Source organism: Sinocyclocheilus rhinocerous, unplaced genomic scaffold (genome assembly GCF_001515625.1).
Source record: "Sinocyclocheilus rhinocerous isolate Xijiao unplaced genomic scaffold, SAMN03320098_v1.1 scaffold576, whole genome shotgun sequence".
Classification (NCBI taxonomy): Eukaryota; Metazoa; Chordata; class Actinopteri; order Cypriniformes; family Cyprinidae; genus Sinocyclocheilus; species Sinocyclocheilus rhinocerous.
Genome location: NW_015662167.1, coordinates 3,641,194 through 3,660,843, shown reverse-complemented (window position 1 = coordinate 3,660,843; position 19,650 = coordinate 3,641,194). Strand labels below are relative to the sequence as shown.

The window sequence follows — 19,650 nt, the reverse complement described above, 5'->3', positions numbered from 1 at the left end:
ATACAGGACATATGGAATACAGAGTTTGATTAACCAAATGTCCTAAAATTAACAAGCATATTAACCAGTGTACCGTTTAAAAGTCAGTTGCCAGAAGGAAGAATCAGATGATTAAACTGGATGCGAAGACACAGAAAGTTTTAATCACATATTATAATCAGATTCAAGATTTCAAATTAACTTTCTGTCTTTATTTGCTTGTTCTTAAGTCGTTCCAAACCTTATCTTTCTCCTTTAAAATGTTATTTTTGTGTTCCATTGAGAAAGAGAGAAAAAACAGCATTCGGGTTTGGAATGACATGAGGATGAGTAAATGATGACAACATTTTTTTTGGATAAACTTTTACTTTGGAGATGGAGTTTTTAAGGTTTGTCCTGGTTGCATTTATTTGTTATCAATTATGGATGACATTGGAAAAGGTAAACAATTAATAATTTAGTACCACAAATGGTTTTGTGCTGAAAGACGGGATTTACACATCTATAATCTAGCTCACCCAGTATAAAATATACACCCTTTTACAGTGTGTACCATTACTTTGTAGCTCTAATATTAAACCAAATACTCTCTCCTGATCTACAATGAAGATTGATGTACACCTTAAACCTAAGAAACCCATGTAGAGATGTTCTGAGTTTGGACTCCAGCCTACTGATATGTATAAGTTTGTGGTTTAAGTGGAACTGCTGTTTGTTGTTGTATTTTTTAAAAAAATGAAAGTTATCGAACATCTGGTTGAAAGCTGTTGTAGACATCTGTCATCTGATCCAAAGCAGATTCTGTGTCCTCTCTCTCTCTCTCTCTCTCTCTCTCTCTCTCTTAATCCCAGGCACATTCTGTTAGGAAATTAAGTAAGCCGTGCTGTTAACAAGTGAATACATCATAGGGTGTTTCTCAGATACGGGCAGTTTTAGAATGGAGTGTCAGACTGCTGTGTCTTGCTAAGGCTAGAACTTTATGCATCAGAAGTGGACACAATTTAGTAATAGTTACATAATAATGTATTATCTTTTCAGAATTACAGTTTGATTGGACATGGACATATTCTGGTTACAAATAATTTTTACCTTTTTTGTAATTTATTTTCTTCGTATTTTATCTCATTCATGCCTGTTATGGGTAAATAACTAAAGTTTAAATTGAGGGGGGGAAATACTAGCATTTGGTTGGACTCATGATTGAACTGTGTATATTTTTACCTGATTTGTGTAAAAAAGATTTTAAAAGTTTTGAAAGTCTATTATACTCACCAAGGCTGCATTTATTTGTTTAAAAAATGCAGTAATATTGTACAATTTAAAATAACTGACATTTTATCTATTTTAATACATATTTTTAAATGCAATTGAATTTTCTGCAGCCATTACTCCAGTCTTCAGTGTTACATGATCCTTCAGAAATTATTCTAATATGCTGATTTGCTGCTCAAAAAACATTTCTTGTTATCAATGTTGAAAACAGTTGCATTGCTTAATTTTTGTGGAAACCAACATACACTTTTTTTTAGGATTCTTTGATGAATAAAAGAATAAAAAAAGAACGACACTTGAAAATGTGTAAAATTATAAATGCCTTTCCTATCGTTTTTAATCAGTTGAATGCATTCTTGCTAAATAAAAGTATTATTTTCTTTAAAAAGGTCATTCTGACCCCAAACAGAAGTGTGCATAAACCATTTTTATCCAATAAATATTGAAATGAATTCACTCTGATTATATTATCATAGTTTTAAATAATTCATAATTTTATAATGAGATTTCATAGTTTAAGACTTTAAGTCTCATCTGGAACAAGGCTAAAACCATCAAATCTTTGTAGAACAAGCATGCGTAGCAAAAATAAATGAAGTCATGTTACAGTAAATAGCACCTTAAGAAAAATAAAAATGTTTAATCTTAATAAAACTGGGCGTACTATTGTGTGTAGTTAAAGGAACACCCTGCATGGATCTGACAGATTACAGTTTAACATGATCACTATAGTAAGATTATTTTAAAGATTGCGAGAGTTTCTTGCTCAGGTTTTAGTTTTTTGATTCAAAAGACGGTAGTTATTAGAGAAATTGTTAAAATCACCATTGTTGAATCATGCTGCCCCACTGAGATCTTCATTTGCATTTGCCGCTGTCTAAAGAAAAACAAAGCTTACATCTAAGCTACAAAAGAAACTGTCTAAAAACATTTAAAGCCTTCGAAACTAAGAAGTAATCTAGATTCTGCAGCCTGTAGATTAGTTTTCAGGAGCAAGTCTAATGGAAAACTTTGAACTGTTCTCTATTAATGATCTCTGTTCACAGCTGGACGCTTCAGTTCACCTCGCTTTTTAAAAAGTAAGCTACGTGTGGGAAGGATACAATTGTAGACAGACTCAAGTCCAACTTTTCATTCCCTTACAACGCCTTTCATGCTGGTACAAAGGGGATTTTGATTGAGAGACACTTTGCATCTTTTTTCCCCCTTTCTTTCAAGATGCCAGTTTGAAATCATACAGGAGTATCTGAGGCACAAGGCGGAATGGCTTCTCGTCCTTGCTGTGTCGGATGGCACCCGCTTTTTTTTTCCAGCAAGGTGAATATGACACATTTAACACTTTCAAGCGCACCCGATAAGAGGAAAGAGTATTCCTCTGAGGAGAGTGCGTCACGACAATTCTTAATCTTGCCCTAACAGCTTATGCTGGTTTGAAAGAACTGAACAGACTCTTTTGGGGAGAGAAAATAGTAGCAAGACTTCAGACCGAAATGAGACTCTTCTAACTCACTCGCACTGCCAATACATTTCCCCACAAGGTCAAATGGACAAGATATTTTACTATGGGCTTGGATTTATAACATTTCTGTCTCTGTTAAGAATGTTCTAATCCTCCATTTATTCTTCGTTACTGCATTTATCGTTGTCTTGTAGTGTAAACTTTTATTTGCCTTGTGTTGAAGATACTTCTGAAACCTGACACTCAAACACCAGAACCACACACCAAATCTGCAAAACCATAGACTAATTCTCGGCCTTTGACTCAGTTTTCAATTTCATAAAACACTTTTTGAAAAACACAACACACTATTCTCTATGTAACACACAAAAATCTAACAGGAATTTATATTGTGGCAAAGGTGCTTGCAAATGTTTGCTTTTGAGATGCGTTTGTGTGGCATTTTTCATTTTGTGTGTGCAAATCTTGGATTTGTGTGTAAAGTTTTGAAAAAAAAAAAAAGAGGCAAAGTTTTGAAAATGTAAGCAGTTAAAAAATCTGTAATATTGATTGATACATTGATCAAATGTCTAACGATGTGATATATTTTTAAGATACTCTTTATTTTGACACTGTCATGACAAATTTCATGCAGTGCAAAGAAAAGATAATTTTTTGAGAAACAAAAAGAATAAAAAAAAAAGTCAAAATAAATGAATTTTTTCAATGCGTATGTAACGGTGATGGTTTATTTTCTAAATGTCCCAATTTCAGAGAGTTCAGTTAAATATTCATGTTATATTTTGGTTGCATTTGTTAGTTGATAAAATAGCATAAAAATAATATAGTAACACAAAGATAGTAGCACTTAATATCAATTGCAGTTCATCATATCAAGGCATGTTTTGATGATATATCTGCAAATATCATATTGCCTGCTAAGAAGATCGATGACATATCGTATCGTGGTAAAACGTCGAATTTACACCCCTATTAGACACCTTCATACCATCTTGAGTGTAGAGCATCAGTAAATCATCTTAATGTTGTCAAGGTATCAAAAACATTTTCAACAAACTACTTATGAAGTAGAATGTTGTGCTTAAAAGGGATAGTTTACCCTTAAATGTAAATTATCTCATGATTTACTGATTTAAAAAAAGGTGTCATACAGGTTTGGAATGACATGACATTTGCTGACATAATTTTCATTTTTGGGTGAACTGTCATTGTAATTTAAATGGTCTGCTTTAACTATACTATAACTGACAATATTAGCTTCTCAAAGTCTTCTAATTTGGCGCAATAAAGACTCTGAACCGTAGCCCACAGTCACATTTTTGAAAATCACCTCTGATAGTGTTCCAATCCTCTGATCATTATTTGCTACTTCAATTAAAGTCGCTACATTCAAACTACTGCAACTTACCTTTCAAGGTTACCTTATGTTAAATAGTTTTGAAACTGATTCATGTGATTTATAAATAGATCTTCTTTGAACTTCAAATGAATGCAGTTCTGTTCTTATTGGCAAACTCAGTGAGAAAAAAAGAAAGAAAACTGTGAAAAGAGAATTCATTTTGTAAAGAAAATGGCGCTTCGGATGAACTTGAGGGGAGAAGTGATGCAAAGATTCTGAATCTTTGACTGCAAAAAGAGGGCTGATTAGATCACCCAGTGGTTGCTTAGACAGAGAAAGGGTAGGATGAAACAATGTCTTGGGCTAATAAAAGAGAGTGCTGAACAGACCCCAGTATGGCGCCATTTTTTTTTCTTTGGTATTCTGCCACTGATAAAAGACTGACATGTTTCCTCTGTGCGGACACCTTGACAGGAAATGTCTTTTCAAAATTACTTTGCGTTCTGTGTCTTTATGGTGAAAGATCTTGTAGATAGTGAGTTATTTTGGAATGCAACATAAATTATGTTACAATTGATTCTGAGAATGTTTCTGTGGTTTGACTTTATGTGAATCATAAATGTCATGCCAGACATAAAGGTATGAGAATGTTGTACAGTTTATGGCAGAAAACTGGTGTGATTGTTCTATAGTGGTCCTAAACAGAGTCTTCTCATGTGTATTACTTAAAATGTTGTTGGTATTGAAGGAAGTCTCTTATGCTCACTAAGGCTGTTTATTTGCTCAAAAATGCAGTAAAAGCAATGCAATTTTGAAATAATAATAATACACTTTACAATAACTGTTTTCTATTTGAAAATGTAATTTGTTTTTTCTGTGATGGCAAAGCTGAATTTTCTGTAGCCAGTCTTCAGTGTCACATGATCCTTCGGAAATCATTCTAATATGATGATTTGGTGCTCAAGAAACATTTTTTAAATTATTATTGTTATTATTATCAATTTTGAAAACAATTGTGTTATTTAATATTTTTTGTGGAAACCGTAATTTAAAAACAGATTTAAGACTTAGGCTTAAGTGTCTTTTTTTTTGTAAACCAGCCATAATACATCCCAGCTGTACTGGATACACCAATATTATATCACTCTGTACAATATCATAAACCAACATACAGTTGTGTTTCTGTATATAGTCTGGATGCAGATTTTCTTCTGAGAAATTCTGCAATTATGGCTGCTTTATGAGTGTTTGTATTTTCATTGGTGACACTGTATAAGTCTTGTTCATAGTTATGCAATAACAGAGCATGTCTCCTGACTAGCACAATATGAAAATAGGTCAGTGAATGTTTCTCCCACTGAACTTCTGATATTACTGAGCAATCATTCTCTGAGAAACTGAAAGACAGGGATGTGAGCGGCAATATCACAGACATATTTGTGCTCCTCGCATTTATATCAAGCATGTATGCAGGTGACAGATCTGAAATTGAACATTGATTGTTTTTCTATATCATGTGCATTCAGCATTTTAATTGTAATTCATCACCTGTCTTGATACATGCCTCAGCTGTGCCTGTTCTTTTAAACTTTTTAAACACAGCAGCCCACATGCATGTGTGAACTAAAAATACAGCCAGGATTGTACACTAAAAATAAGATGAAAAATATTGATTTAAAAGTATTTTTGGTACTGAAGTAAACAAAACTGAAAGCCGTGATTGAAAAAGCTAAGAAAAAATCGCAGTCATCATGCTGTCTTTACATATTAGTGGAATAGTCTACCAATAATGTTTTCAAGGTCACAAGGTCATCTAGCAGGTTTGTTAATCTTGAGGGTGTCTTGTCATGACTGTCTTGTTTTCAGGATTTAGGATTACAGTTTTTTTTTCAACTGCTTACATTTTTAAAACTTTGCCTCTTTTTTCAAAACTTTACATACAAATCCAAGAATTGCACACACAAAATGCAAAATGCCTCACATCTTTTGCAAAATGAAGCACTACATTCAAAATATCACAAACACAACTCAAAAGCAAACATTTGCAAATACCTTTGCCATAATATTCCTGTTAGATTTTTGTATGTTAGTTAGAGAATTGTGTGTTGTGTTTTGCAACAAAAAAAAGTCAAAGGCCGAGAATTAGTGTATGGTTTTGAAGATTTGGTGTGTGGTTCTGGTGTTTGAGTGTCAGGTTTCAGAAATTGTGTGACAAGTAAAGATTTTGTGTGTAAGCAGTTGAATAAAACTGCAATACATAAAAATAAACAGCTTCATTTACCTACTATTTACCTAATAATATAAAAAAAAAAATAAAAAAAAATGTATTCAGCAAGGACACATTCAGTTAGGCAAAAGTAAAGATGTTGTTACAAAAGATTTATATTTCAAATATATATATTTGAATATATATATTTGTGAGTGTGTGTGTTTAGCATATTACAATGATCTCTAGTAATGGCTACTAAATGTAATATTTCATTGAAGACACTGCTTTTGCTGTACTTTTATCAAATAAATGCAGTCTGGGTGAGCATATTACTTTGTTCAAAACATTTTTAAACAGTAGTGTTTTCATTTTTTGTATTTTTAAATGCCAAGCAAGGACTTTCTTAATAATTTTTGAGTGATTATGCAAATAAATTATTTTTGACTTGGATTTGATTAGATTTGACTTGACAGTATGAATTGATTCTCTGCAATTAACTGAGCTTTTACCAACTCTACAATGAACTGCAAAATTAGTCTATTGACATGGTATTTAGTAATCTTAATGGCCAAATAAAAAACACATTGCCATATTAAAAATGTTGCTTAATTTTGTATTGCCAGCAAAATGAATGTGAATATATTGTGAATATTTAATATCGCTCTGCTCTAGTTCACAGGTAAAAGCAAACACACAAAACCCAGAGGACTGTCTGATGAAAGGACAGAGATACATTAGAATATTCTCTGTGTCACTGGTATTGTCAGCGTTGAATACTGGCAGAATGTTTGGCGCACGCTCATTAACTAGCAGGATGCACGTTCTTTGTAATTAGTATCTGACACTGGCCTTAGTGACCGGATCTGAGCCTCATGAAAGGAGAAGGCAACTGCAATGAACAGAACAATCCACTAATGATACCTAAGATCAGCATTCCAAATGCATTCATTCTCAGCTTTGAAACTCACATCAGGCACTGTTACCTTTGAGATGCTCTTAATGCTGATCATTACCCCATGGCACTTGTGAATGTTTAGCTTTTTATGTATCTGAGATTTTTTTTCCCCAGTAATTTTAATTAGAAATGGGTATTTTGGTCGTTAGCTCCACATTGAATGCAGAAAGGTTTACAATTCCTGGATAAAGTTATCCATAAGCATTTCCATTGATTTCAATGGCAATTGCTCAACTGGCATAGAACCCCAAGTACGTGATCTGACTTTTTGACATGTTTATATATATATATTTGTTACTGCCTTTTGATTAATTAAGTTACAAATTGTTATTGTGTTTTCATGAAAGATGACCATTGAGTACTTGCTCATATCAAATTTGAATGGGTGTTGGATCTAGACCAGTGTCAAAATGTAATTTTCATAATTGACATTATGTTTTTCAAAACTTGCAGTTGGTTTTCAGTTGCTCCGAGAGTTTGAGGCCAGTGGGTCGAAATGAGAAGTGTTATTGCAGTGTTTAAGGATGCAAACACTGAGTCACTGAGTTCTTAAGGAAGCTCTTCATCAATGTGATGAGTGTGCTTTCAAAGTCCCACATTAGGCCACAGTATTTATATAGAGTTCTAGCTCTTTGCCCGAACACAAGTCAAAATTAGTCTGTACTATTTACTAGATCTTTCGAGAGTATATTCAGGTTTAAATGGAGAGGGCCAGAGTGAGACATCCAGCTGCTTTAACAATATAAAATGCAGCAGCTCAGTCTATTTTTGGTGTTTGATATTTTTCATATAGGCCTATATATATTTTAGCTCTTGTGAAAGAGTAGGCGACATTTGGTTGAAAGCCGTAATGTCGGCAAATGTTATTTTTTGCAAAAATTATAACCTCAGGAAGCATCAGGAAATGTGATAAAATATTGACCTTCCTTGCGCTTTGTTTTTATTTCAAACCAAATTCTATTATATAAAGGGAGGACATATCAATGCATTTCACATAGTCTGTGGGTAGATGCCTTTGATCACTCTTCTTCAAAGTCATAAAGTATGCTCATGTGCATAAATAATTGAATCATCTTTAAATAACTTGCATGCATGCTTTACAACCGTAGAATTTGTAATGGTTTTCCTGATTAAAATGAGAATTGTATTGGTTTTATACAATTTTATACAGGAGACTGTACTAGTCCCTGTTGGTCTCTACTGGTAATTGTTTGTAAATGTTTGTAATGGTATTTGTCGTGGAAACCATTAGAACTTCTGTGATGGCCAAAATTGCCTAAACTTACAAAAGATCCCTACAGGACCCTACAAGTTCTCTTAAGTCATTCATTCAACGTTCAGTGTTTTCAAGTTGAGGGAAATTGCATGTAATGTGTTGCTGCTAGCTTTAGCATGCTTAGTTTCTCGCCTGCCCCTAATAAGCGACGATCATCAGTTAAAGTATATCATTCGTGTACTTGTAGTGTACTACATCATGCTTCGTTTTTCAGTGTAAACACATACCCCTGCTACTTAGAAGTGCATGAAAAGGATGGTTCCGGGCTGGTCTAGCTAATGCTAATGCTTTCTAGAGTAAACAAACGCTTTCAAAAAGGCTGTTATCGTAAAGTAGAATTTAATTCCTATTACCACCACATTATTCATGAACTGAATGAGATTTTTCTCATTCATTTTTCTATAAGTGTTTTTTTCTCCTCCTCATTATACTGTCTTGTATGTTAACTCTTTATGTTTGCTGCCTCAGAAGCGGGACAGGGACCTTGCAGATCATGAGAGGTTGTAGCAGGGTCGGATGTGACTTGGGCTTTTGGCTATTTGAACCTAGATTAATGGAAATGTGTGCAATTTAGAGTAAAAACTGAATTTTTTGAATATACTTTGAAATATTAACAAAGGTGAATGACCTCATCCAACACAATCCCTTCTCATTTCGTATCCACGCTGCATTCGTCTTGAGAATTCTTAGCCAAGGCATTAAACTTCTGAATCTTGTGTGTGGGATGATTTGGCCTGCTGTTCTTAAATGCCTAGCTGAGATATTGCCCAAAGAAGGCCGGTTTTTATTTCTATTTCTTAGCTCCCTGCACTGCCAGCTTGGATGGAATGACCAAAAGATGGGCAGTTCTTTGTGAACGTGTCCTCCAGGCTTGGCTGCTTGTTTTGGGCACGTGAGGAGAGAGGAGAGAGCAATGCAGAAGCAATGGAAGACTGCCAAGCCTCCCACTGGGTGTTTATGGTCCTCATCAGTTTGAAATGTCAGCCTGGCTTGAGAAGTTGCACTAGGCTCTTCTACAAACGCCTTTCTCTTCAGTCAAGTGATTTGGACAAAATCAGCCTCCTGCCAGTCTTGGCTAGAAAAGTCAGGAGGTCAATCATTCTGACCGAAGCAGTTGCAGTGCACATCCTAACAAGACAAACCTTCATATTTTCCAAATCCTGTCCTCCATGTTATCATCTGAAGTCAAAGCATTCTTGCTTTACCCTGACATGCTACTGAGCAAAGTTTCTAACTGCTGGTGACCAGATAGAATAATAATAACATAATTTGTATTTTTGGGTGAGCGATTCCTACATTGCTATTTTTCAGAACAGGGTGCAAGAAAACGTGTCTAGATGTGTCGAGTTCTTCACATTTGAATCCCCTAGTGAATAACATGCTAATTTCACTCCCTCCTCCATTTGCCACTATTCCTCTGGAGCCTTTTCAGCAATCGGCATGCGACCAAGCCACTGATGGGATCATCTGCGCTCAAACAAACAGATGTAAATGAATTTTCTATGCATTTTCCTCCCCTCACCCTTTGAATGCTTTTTTCCCCATATGTTACAGGCGCCACACAGCGCAAGTAGACGATCTGTGTTAAAAGGAGTTGAATGGGTGCTATGGCTGTTCTGTTCTAATTCAAAATCCCAAATTTTCCATACACGTGTGGCACTGAGATCTGAAACACAGCCTCCACAGCTGTATGATATGAATTGATTAAATGGTCGATTAAACGCTAGACCGAGCAGGATGGCTGTTTAATTCAAAGGCATATGCAAATAATCTTGCTGTGTAGATTGTTAGTCTGCTACACACACAAATACACACTCGCACGCACGCACGCTCACTTCAGGATAATATGAACAGGGGCCCGGGAGAGCATACTAAAGAGGATTACAACTCTTACAGACACCGTTTCTTATATGCAGCCTCAGAGATATGCATAAATGGCTCAGCGGACTCATAACCTGTTTGCATGTTGGCAAGTTTCTTTCTGATCTCGCACAACAACATCACTTCAGTTCGCGTCAGATTTTCCTCACTAGAGGGGTTTAGGTTGTTACATCCATGATTAGGTTGGCAAATCCTTCCAGCACTGTTGTTGCTCATGCTTGAACGTAGCAGTGGTTTGCAGCAGGTTTTGCTTCAAAACCTGGATTTTATGTTGCACATCATGTATATGTATATGTTTATGTGTGTGTGCGTAAAATAAAGAAATAAATGCACATGTGTGTATCTGTATTGGAGACTATTATTTGATCATAAAGAGTATAGCCTAAATTACACTTTCAACTCAGTTTAATGTCACTGTCGCCATATTTTATTTTATTTTATTATTTATTTAATTTTATAATAAATGTGATTATTTAATGAATTGAAAATCATCTAAATCTTCATTGTATTGAAGACATTGTATTGTATTGTATTGAATGTATTATTTGTTATAATAAAGGGTGTTCATTTCACTTTCACTAATTTTAATTTTAAATTTTATTTTAGTGCTGTCAAATGATTAATCGCGATTAATCACATGCAAAATAAAAGTTTTTGTTTACATAATATATGTGTGTGTGTGTGTGTGTGTGTACTGTGTATATTTATTATGTACATATATGTAAATACACATGCATGTATATATTTAAGGAAAATATGTTATGTTTATATATTAAATATATTTATATATAATATAAATTATATCAATATAAATATATACATGTAAATACATGTAAATATTTTCAAAATATATAGTGTATGTGTGTGTATTTATATATACATAATAAATATGCACAGTGCACACATATATATTATGTAAACAAAATCTTTTATTTTGGATGTGATTAATCGCGATTAATCGTCTGACAGCACGATTGATTAATAAATTAGATTATTTACTGAATTTTGACAATCATCTAAATCTTCATATTATTTAAGACTATTATTTGTTATCATAAAGAATATTCATTTCACTTTCACTGTCAATTTAATACAAATTTTATTTTATTTTATTTTATCACACTGTGTATCAGCTTTGCAACCTATATCTACCGTAGTCTGGCTTTGGTTTCTGCATCTGTCTAATTTACATCATCTAGCTTCTTCAAGTGACAGATGAATATGCTGCAAAATATCAAGTGTTAATGGCTGCGTGGCATTTGATGTTCATCAAATTTAATGCATTTTCTCTTCCATCTAAGTTGCTAAGCCTATTTAATTTCTGTAATATAACTGCGTAATTATACCGTTACATTTATGGTTGCATTTTTGCCTTGAGCATATTTTCCCCCCTGCTGTTTGCAACCCTATCAGAACAGACCTGAAACCCACCAATTGCGAAGCACTGGTCTAAATGACACGTCCCTGAAAGCACTCTTTGAAAGCGTCCTAAAAAAAACAAATATATTCTGCACACCTGCAGCATTATCACAGCCAATGAGCACGGCTGATCTCCCTCGCATTACTTCCGCATTTATCGTCTCATCTTTCTCGCTCTGTGCTAAAAATCACAATGCCGCCCCCTTCAAGGCTTGTTCTGACATGCCTGTATACCCACCAACATTTCACACATGACAAAACCCAAAGGCCCACCTGTCGCTAGCTGTGCCAGCAGGTGATATGGAAACTCAAAGTGGCGTGGTGCCGGTCTGCACACTGACCCAGTTAGTTGTGGACTCGGTAATGAGGCTGTAACTCGCCTCACCTCTTGCGATCCATGCGTGTCAGTGCCCTGCGGCTGCACAGCATCTGGACCACAGCTGCATCTTGTCAGGTTCAGCAAACATGCCCAGGACCATGACAGAACCGCCAATATGTGCAATCCACCACATACATCATACCATACCTGAGTGCTGTTTTCCAGGAAACCGCTATTATCTAGAGCGCATAGATGACCCTTTAGGGACCTGTTAGATACAGAGCTGGTTCAATATTTAAATCAATATTTGGAGGGGTGGGTATGCTGGAATTACGTTTCCTGAAGTCTCAATGTAAATTTCACATTAGCTTAGCAGATTCACACCACCTCTCCAAGATATGAAGTCTGTATTGTATGTATTTATAGCTCTAATTAAATGTGTAATTGTCTATTGTACGTCCTGTTAGGCATGTCTGGGCGGCGGATGAAGTATAAAGATGGTTTTGAGCTTCAGATTGTCACAATACTTAAGTCAGACAGCTCTAATTATTGCATTTCTCCATAATTCTCTCCAAGGACAGATCTTAATAAAACGCCCTTCTTTCAGTGAATCACAATGCATTTGAAGACGTTTTGCGGACACAATTGCATCATGTTTCTGTAGCTAAAAGTAACTTTGGGTTGAACTTTGTAACTTCTTCTGCCTCCAAGTTTTTTGATGAATTATTATGAAGAGCTTCTATTGATTTCTTCGGTTAAATGTCAAGAGTTTGCAGACTGGATAAAAATATTTTAATTCTCTTGGACTGACTTGGTTACGTTCCCTTACACAGCAACGAAGCGACCAGAAGTACCTTGTGTACGGTAATTGTTTCAACTAATGGGATCTGAAAATCGAAGCGGAAGGATAGATTAAGGAAAAGCCAGTCTTTTTAAAACAACAGACTGCTGTGCATGGTGATCTACAGACTATTAGAGTCTGAATATAATCAAGAAATCTCGAGTCAGTAATAGAGGAGCTTTGTTTATTTAAATGGTCCTATTATTTGCAAATCCATATAAGCGGTACATCGTTGTATATGCTTTCACTGCAGCTTTGGGTTGCTGGCAGTAATGAAGGTAGTTAGGCGTCGCTGGATCTGTTTTGTGTAGTGAACCCCAGGAGGATCATTACCCCTAGTTTCTGCAGTCTTTAGCCATTGTATTTAAAGACAGACCAAACTGAAGAGCTCAGCTCTCAGTGGAACTGTTTAAACCAATGGAAAATTCCCTTGTTTAAAAAAATCCATGCTCTTAATTCACATCGAGCCGATACAACTCTGCACTTTTTGCGGTCTCGATGAACAGGTGAAGAAAGGCTATAGTAAATGTTAAAGGGTCAGGCTCTGATTTTATTGGGTTTCTTACAACAGAAAAGTATAAGCAAACCAACAAATACATTTTCTGATATTGAGCTGAACACACACCTTCAGATTTGGTTCTTCCACCTTATTTTCCTCTAAAAGCAATTTGTACTATGATCTGTAGATATGTTTCATTAAAAATTATAATAATAATATTATTTAGGAATGCATTTACATCTATAACATATCATCTGATATTAATTGGCCCATATTATATGCATGTGTGTGTGTATAGCCGGTCAAATGTTTGAAATAATTAATGAATTGTTTTATCGGCTTTTGAAATAAGTTTTTTATGCCCACCAAGGCTGCATTTATTTGATAAAAAATACAGCAAAACGGTCATTTTGTGAAATATAATTAAAATTCTATCTATTTTAATACATTTTAAAATATGATATATTCCTTTGACGGCAAAGCTGAATTTTTAGCAGCTATTACTGTGTGACATGATCTTTCTCGAAATCATCCAATTTAATCTTTATTATCACTAATAATTTAATAGCACTGTTAAATCTTAGCAAATCTCAAAATGAATATCCACTACTGTACAATATAACGTTGTGATGCCTAACATCACATTCAAATTCAATTGAAAATTATTCATTTTATTTTGTGTTCCAAACCTGCTGGATCAATCACAAGTCCTTGTTCTGGGACTTCGTTCTAGCAATGATGGTCAGAAATAAAAAAGTCTACAACAATCAGACTCTTGTCAGAGTTTGTTGTGCATCAGCAATGTGTGCTTAAATTAACTTACATTTTCTTTTATTTGTATTTTACTGAAATTGTTTTAGCACTGGCCCGACTGAGTCTGTCACAGCAATGTATCTGCATCTTAATTTGGAATATTTAGGTCCAGCTCAATTCTCTAGATAAAATCAACAGCGCCAGCCTGCAGCCCCAGTGCAACATTTCATTTCTTGCATCACTGATTATATTACCTATTTTGTGTGTTTATTTGCGTGTTTGTTTGACACGATGATAATGTGCGTTCCTAATGTATGCGGCACATGAAACGTGCTCTGCTCAGTATGCAGATGGGAATAAATCAAGCACAATATGGCCCGTTGTTAATATGCCTCAATAAGGAAATCTGTAGAAAATAACGATCTGCTACAGTGTTCTCGCCCAATCGGTGCTCTTGATTGGCAGGCATATGATTAATCTCAAACTTTGATGAGGCACTTTGGGTCTAGGGCAGCTGAGGTGAGAGGTTATTTTCATTAGGGCCTCATTGATAGTGAAGATAAAAAATATTACCATGATTATTAACTATTGTTCTGAATTTGATTACGTTTGATTGCATGGATGGAATTGGAATAAAATGGAATAAAAACAGTGGAGATCTGGACTTGTTTGAAGGTCGTCCTTGACTTCATCTTAAACTCTGGTAGAAACATGTTTCCGAAAGGTCTAATCATATGGCTGGGATATCAGCCCATAGAATACGTTAATTTAGCAGATTTACACACACACACACGTATAAAGAGCCCGTTCTGAAACAAATGAAATCAGGCAATCCTGTTTCATTCTTGGTGTGGAGCCAGGACGGTTCAGAAAATTATTTCCAGTGAGTCTTAAGGGATACTCATTAGTTCCGGCAGGAGCATAACATTTCTACACGCTATTTTTGAATAAATGCAGGCAGGTAACATCTTGCTAAAGGCCGTATAATTCTCCCATTTATCAAATTGCGTGCCGAATTTCAAAGCACTTTTTGGTCCTCGCCAAGACATTCAGTGAGTGCACTAATCATTTAAAGCACTGAAATGCAAATTCAAACCTACATTTTTGCGCTATAATTACAAGCTTTTGTTCTTGTGTGATTTCAATCTGCTTTAAATGTCCCTGCGAGTTAGCAAGTGAGAGCTTGTTCGGTCTGAGATTAGACTTTCTGGATTGGTGTTTGGGAAAATTCTCTGTTTACTAACAGGTAACTCTTGAATTGTCCTCTTCATGTAACAGCTTACAGGAGTGGCTCAAATTCTGCCTGTTCCAGTAAGTTTTCGAGATAAATAATGGCATGAACAACACCTGTAACCATAGCGACAATTTTTAAAATAAATATAAAAGATGGTGACTTCTGAAAAGTCTCATCACAGTAGACATGACATTATATAGAGGTTTCATGTTTGGGGGTTCTCAGAAAATTTGAATTCAGAATTTTTTTAATGTATTTTTATGGTTGTCTAAGTTAACATGCTAAATCAAGATATTAATTGTATTATAGATAAGATATTAATAAAGATATTAATAATGTAATTAATACAAAGTAAATATTTTCCAGATGCAATGCTTTAATAATTTGCTTTGAGACTCATTTTTAACTCCAATGACTTGTAGCGTTTTTTCCCCCACAAAGTTTATATGAGTCTTTTTTACATAAAAAAAATATGCAGCTGCCTTTGTACATTATTTTTAGGAAGGGTGACCCTAGCAAGGGGATCGTAATTTTTGGGTGTCTTTGGGATCTCAAAGTTTGAAACCCCCTAATTTAGTAAGTCCAGCTGGAGCGCAAGTTTATCTGTCATTTCTCAGTTAGCCAACAGCAGCTTTGAATGCTTTTTAAAAAATTTATTAGCAAGTGGAGACAGCAGCATTTGAGGCCACAAAACTTATGAGAGCAGCTCTGGTAGAATACAGTGACTGGATCTAAATCCTTTGAATCACTTGCAGCTCATATTTCCATTGCTATGAATTACCCCACTTCAAAAAAAAAAAAAACACACACACTTTGAGACAGGGATACATGCAGTGCAGAGTAGCGATTGTGCTGTATGATGTGATAGACAATAGCTGTCCACTGTAAGATTTAAAGATAAAGTATTTAGCAGCTGTTCATGCAGCATGCTGACAATTGTAATTTTGCAGTGTTTCATCAGTTTTGTCGTATTTACTAGGTTCACAAAGCATTCTTAATTATAGTTGTCTGTGTTTGCTTCTGTGGAGAAACACAACTGTAGTTTGATCATATACATGATAATGGTACCATCTGTGTATATTCCTAAGGACTTTTTTAAAATTATTACTTCGCCTTTTCAGAGAGATTCTGAAATATTCAAGTTCCGGAGGCCCATTTTTCCTTATTTATGAAAATATAGTACACATATAGGCCTATGTGCAATTGCATATTGATGACCCAAAGCTTAATTTTTATATATGCACATATGTACTTTAAATGTACTTGCACTCTCTCCTATTGCATGATTCACGTCTGTGGTCTCTTCCTAATGTGTTTAAGAATTCAAAGCAGATTCAGCTCCAGCTGGGATGAGTTCTGCCATGGTGACTGTAAAATCACATGGAAATCCAGATGAATAATAAAGTGACTTACAGTGGAGAGTTGTTTTGTAGTCTGCCAGGAATGTTTTTGCCGTTTTCAGATTTTGTGGGTGGAAGGACTGGCAGAGGAGATACCACAAAATTGAACAGCGCTTCATTAGAATTAAACATTAAAAATCATGCATTTGCAGAAAATATTGCATATGGCTTTGTCTCCTATAGTCCTATAAAGGCTAAACGTTAAGCCTGTTTTCATAATGGCTATAGGATTATTTTGTGAGATTTTTTTTTCTGTTAAATGGGTCATATGATGCGATTTCAATTTTTCCTTTCTCTTTGGAGTGTTACAAGCTCTTGGTGCATAAAGAAGATCTGTAAAGTTGCAAAGACTAAAGTCTCAAATCCAAAGAGATATTCTTTATAAAAGTTAAGAGTCAACCACGCCTACCTAAAATGGCTCGTTCTAACATGCCCCCACATGTCTACGTCACTATGTGGAAATATTAGCATAATGCCACCCAAATGTGCATGCAAAGAAAGAAGGTGTGGTTTCAGGAACAGCAGTAGTGTTGATGCAGCCATGTCAGGGAGACGCTGTGTTTCAGTGCGAAAGCAAAAGCACTTTATTTGGCCTTCCGGAAGTAGATGCAATTAGGAATCATTGGTTAAAAAATAATAATAATAATAATTCATTACATTTATATAGCGCTTTTCTAGGCACTCAAAGCGCTTTACATCGTCAGGGGTATCTCCTCATCCACCACCAGTGTGCATCATCCACCTGGATGATGCGACGGCAGCCATAGTGCGCCAGAACGCCCACCACACACCAGCTACTGGTGGAGAGGAGACAGAGTGATGAAGCCAATCAGTAGATATGGGGATTGTTAGGAGGCCATGATGATCAGAGGCCAATGGGCAAATTTGGCCAGGATGCCGAGGTCACACCTCTACTCTTTTCGAAGAGAGAGAGAGAGAGAGAGAGACAGCGTCACATCACAGGCACGTCAGCTGTCTTAACCGCGGCTTGTGTACTGCATCATTACTGTGTCTGTCACGCGACTCTGTTCCCCTTTCGGGCTCTGTCTTTACATTTATTTTGAAAGATGAAGCTCGTGATTATGGTAAGGGGTGTTACATTTCCGATGAGTGCTTGCGGTGTTTGGCCAATCACAATGCACTGGGTCAGCTGGCCATCAGAGCAGACTGCGCTTGTCAAAGGAGGGGGCTTTGTTGAAAACGACGTGTTTGAGAGAGGCGGGGCATAGAGGACCTACAATAATGTACAGTATTTGAAAAATAATGTGTTTTTTGAACATTAAAGCATGTCAACATATTGTTATACCAAATACACAAAATAATGATGTTTAAAATAGCATCATATGACTCCTTTAAGTTACAGAAGAGGAAAAACTTTCGAAATTTAGATTGAAGCACAATCTATGTATTGAAATATATGAAAGCTATAAGCTAATGAATTAGCAAGAAATAACTTATCATTGGCTTTAGCATGTGCAGCCATAGGTGTGCATTTATACTCACTGAATGTGAGTCAGAACTATCCATTTTATGAAAAGACATCAACTTTGAAGACTTTCTGGTAACCTTGAATATTCCACAAGGTCTCCGTGATTCGTATTTTTCAGTCTATGCCACAAATGTGCTGTAATGTCACTGTGATGATTAAACCCATAAAAATAACAAAAAAAATACATGTACTCTGTGCTCTGCCTTATAACTGTTACGGAAGGAGACTCACACAGAGGGTTAGAGAGAAACAATGATGTTTATTTCCAGCAAGTGAGGCAGAGGATACGGGCAGTTGAATTCTAAGCTAGATAGGAAGTCCTTTGGGAGGATGAGGAGAGATAACTCTAGTAAAGGGATTCCCAAGAGATCGTGGAAGGAAGACAGTGGATAGCACACACCTCCAATGGTGAGTGACGGGGTATCCACTGAGTGAGGGACTGGAACGAAAACAGGAGGAAACACAGGAGGTAAATATAACTTGGAAGGTAAGTCTTTCAATGAATCTTACGGATTGCAGAGAGAGAGAGAGAGTCCACTTCGTTGGAACGAGATCGGACACTGGAGTGATGTGAGGTGTGTGCTTATGAATGGGAGCTTGGAGTGATAGATGATCCGTGACAGGTGCGTGTGATTAGAACTCAGGTGATGGTGTTCGCTGTGATTGTGAGGTGGTTGAGCCTGGCCGATCTGTGACAGTACCCCCCCCATCCACGGCCCGCTCCTGAGGGCCGAAAACCCCGACGTCGTGGTGGCCTACCCCTTCCTCGGGGCCCTGGGCGAGCTGGATGGGTGGAGTGAAAGGCTTCCAGTAGCGTGGGATCCAGGATATCAGCTCTGGGCACCCATGACCGTTCCTCTGGCCCATAGCCTTCCCAGTCCACCAGGTATTCCAAAAGCCCACCACGGCGCCGGGAGTCCAAGATCTCGTCGACCTTGTAGATGGTACCGTCCTCCTGTATTAACGGAAGGGGGGGTTCTTCCGTCGGGCCAGGCTCTGTGGAGACAGAAACAGAAGGGTGGTGAGGTTTGAGTAGTGATACGTGGAAGGAAGGGTGAATCTTGTATTGTGAGGGCAGTTGGAGTTGATATGTGACCGGGTTTATTTGTTTGAGGATAGTGAAGGGGCCAGCATATCTGGGACTGAGCTTCTTGCAGGGCAGGCGCATCCTGATGTCCCGTGTTGACAGCCATACCTTCTGCCCGGGTTGGTATGATGGGGTCTCAGCCCTTCGAAGGTCCACTGTTGTCTTGGTTCTGCGCACTGCCCGCTGAAGCTGATGGTGAGCTGCGTCCCAGACCCTCTCGCTCTCTCGGAACCAGTAAT

The 19,650-nt window shown here is 36.5% G+C and overlaps 1 protein-coding gene across 2 annotated transcripts in view; it reads left to right on the top strand.

Annotated features, from left to right (window-relative positions):
• The window catches only part of LOC107727841 (immunoglobulin superfamily member 21-like), a 205,770-nt gene that overhangs the window by 16,819 nt on the left and 169,301 nt on the right, over positions 1–19,650 (top strand). The gene's annotated exons all lie outside the window — the stretch shown is intronic.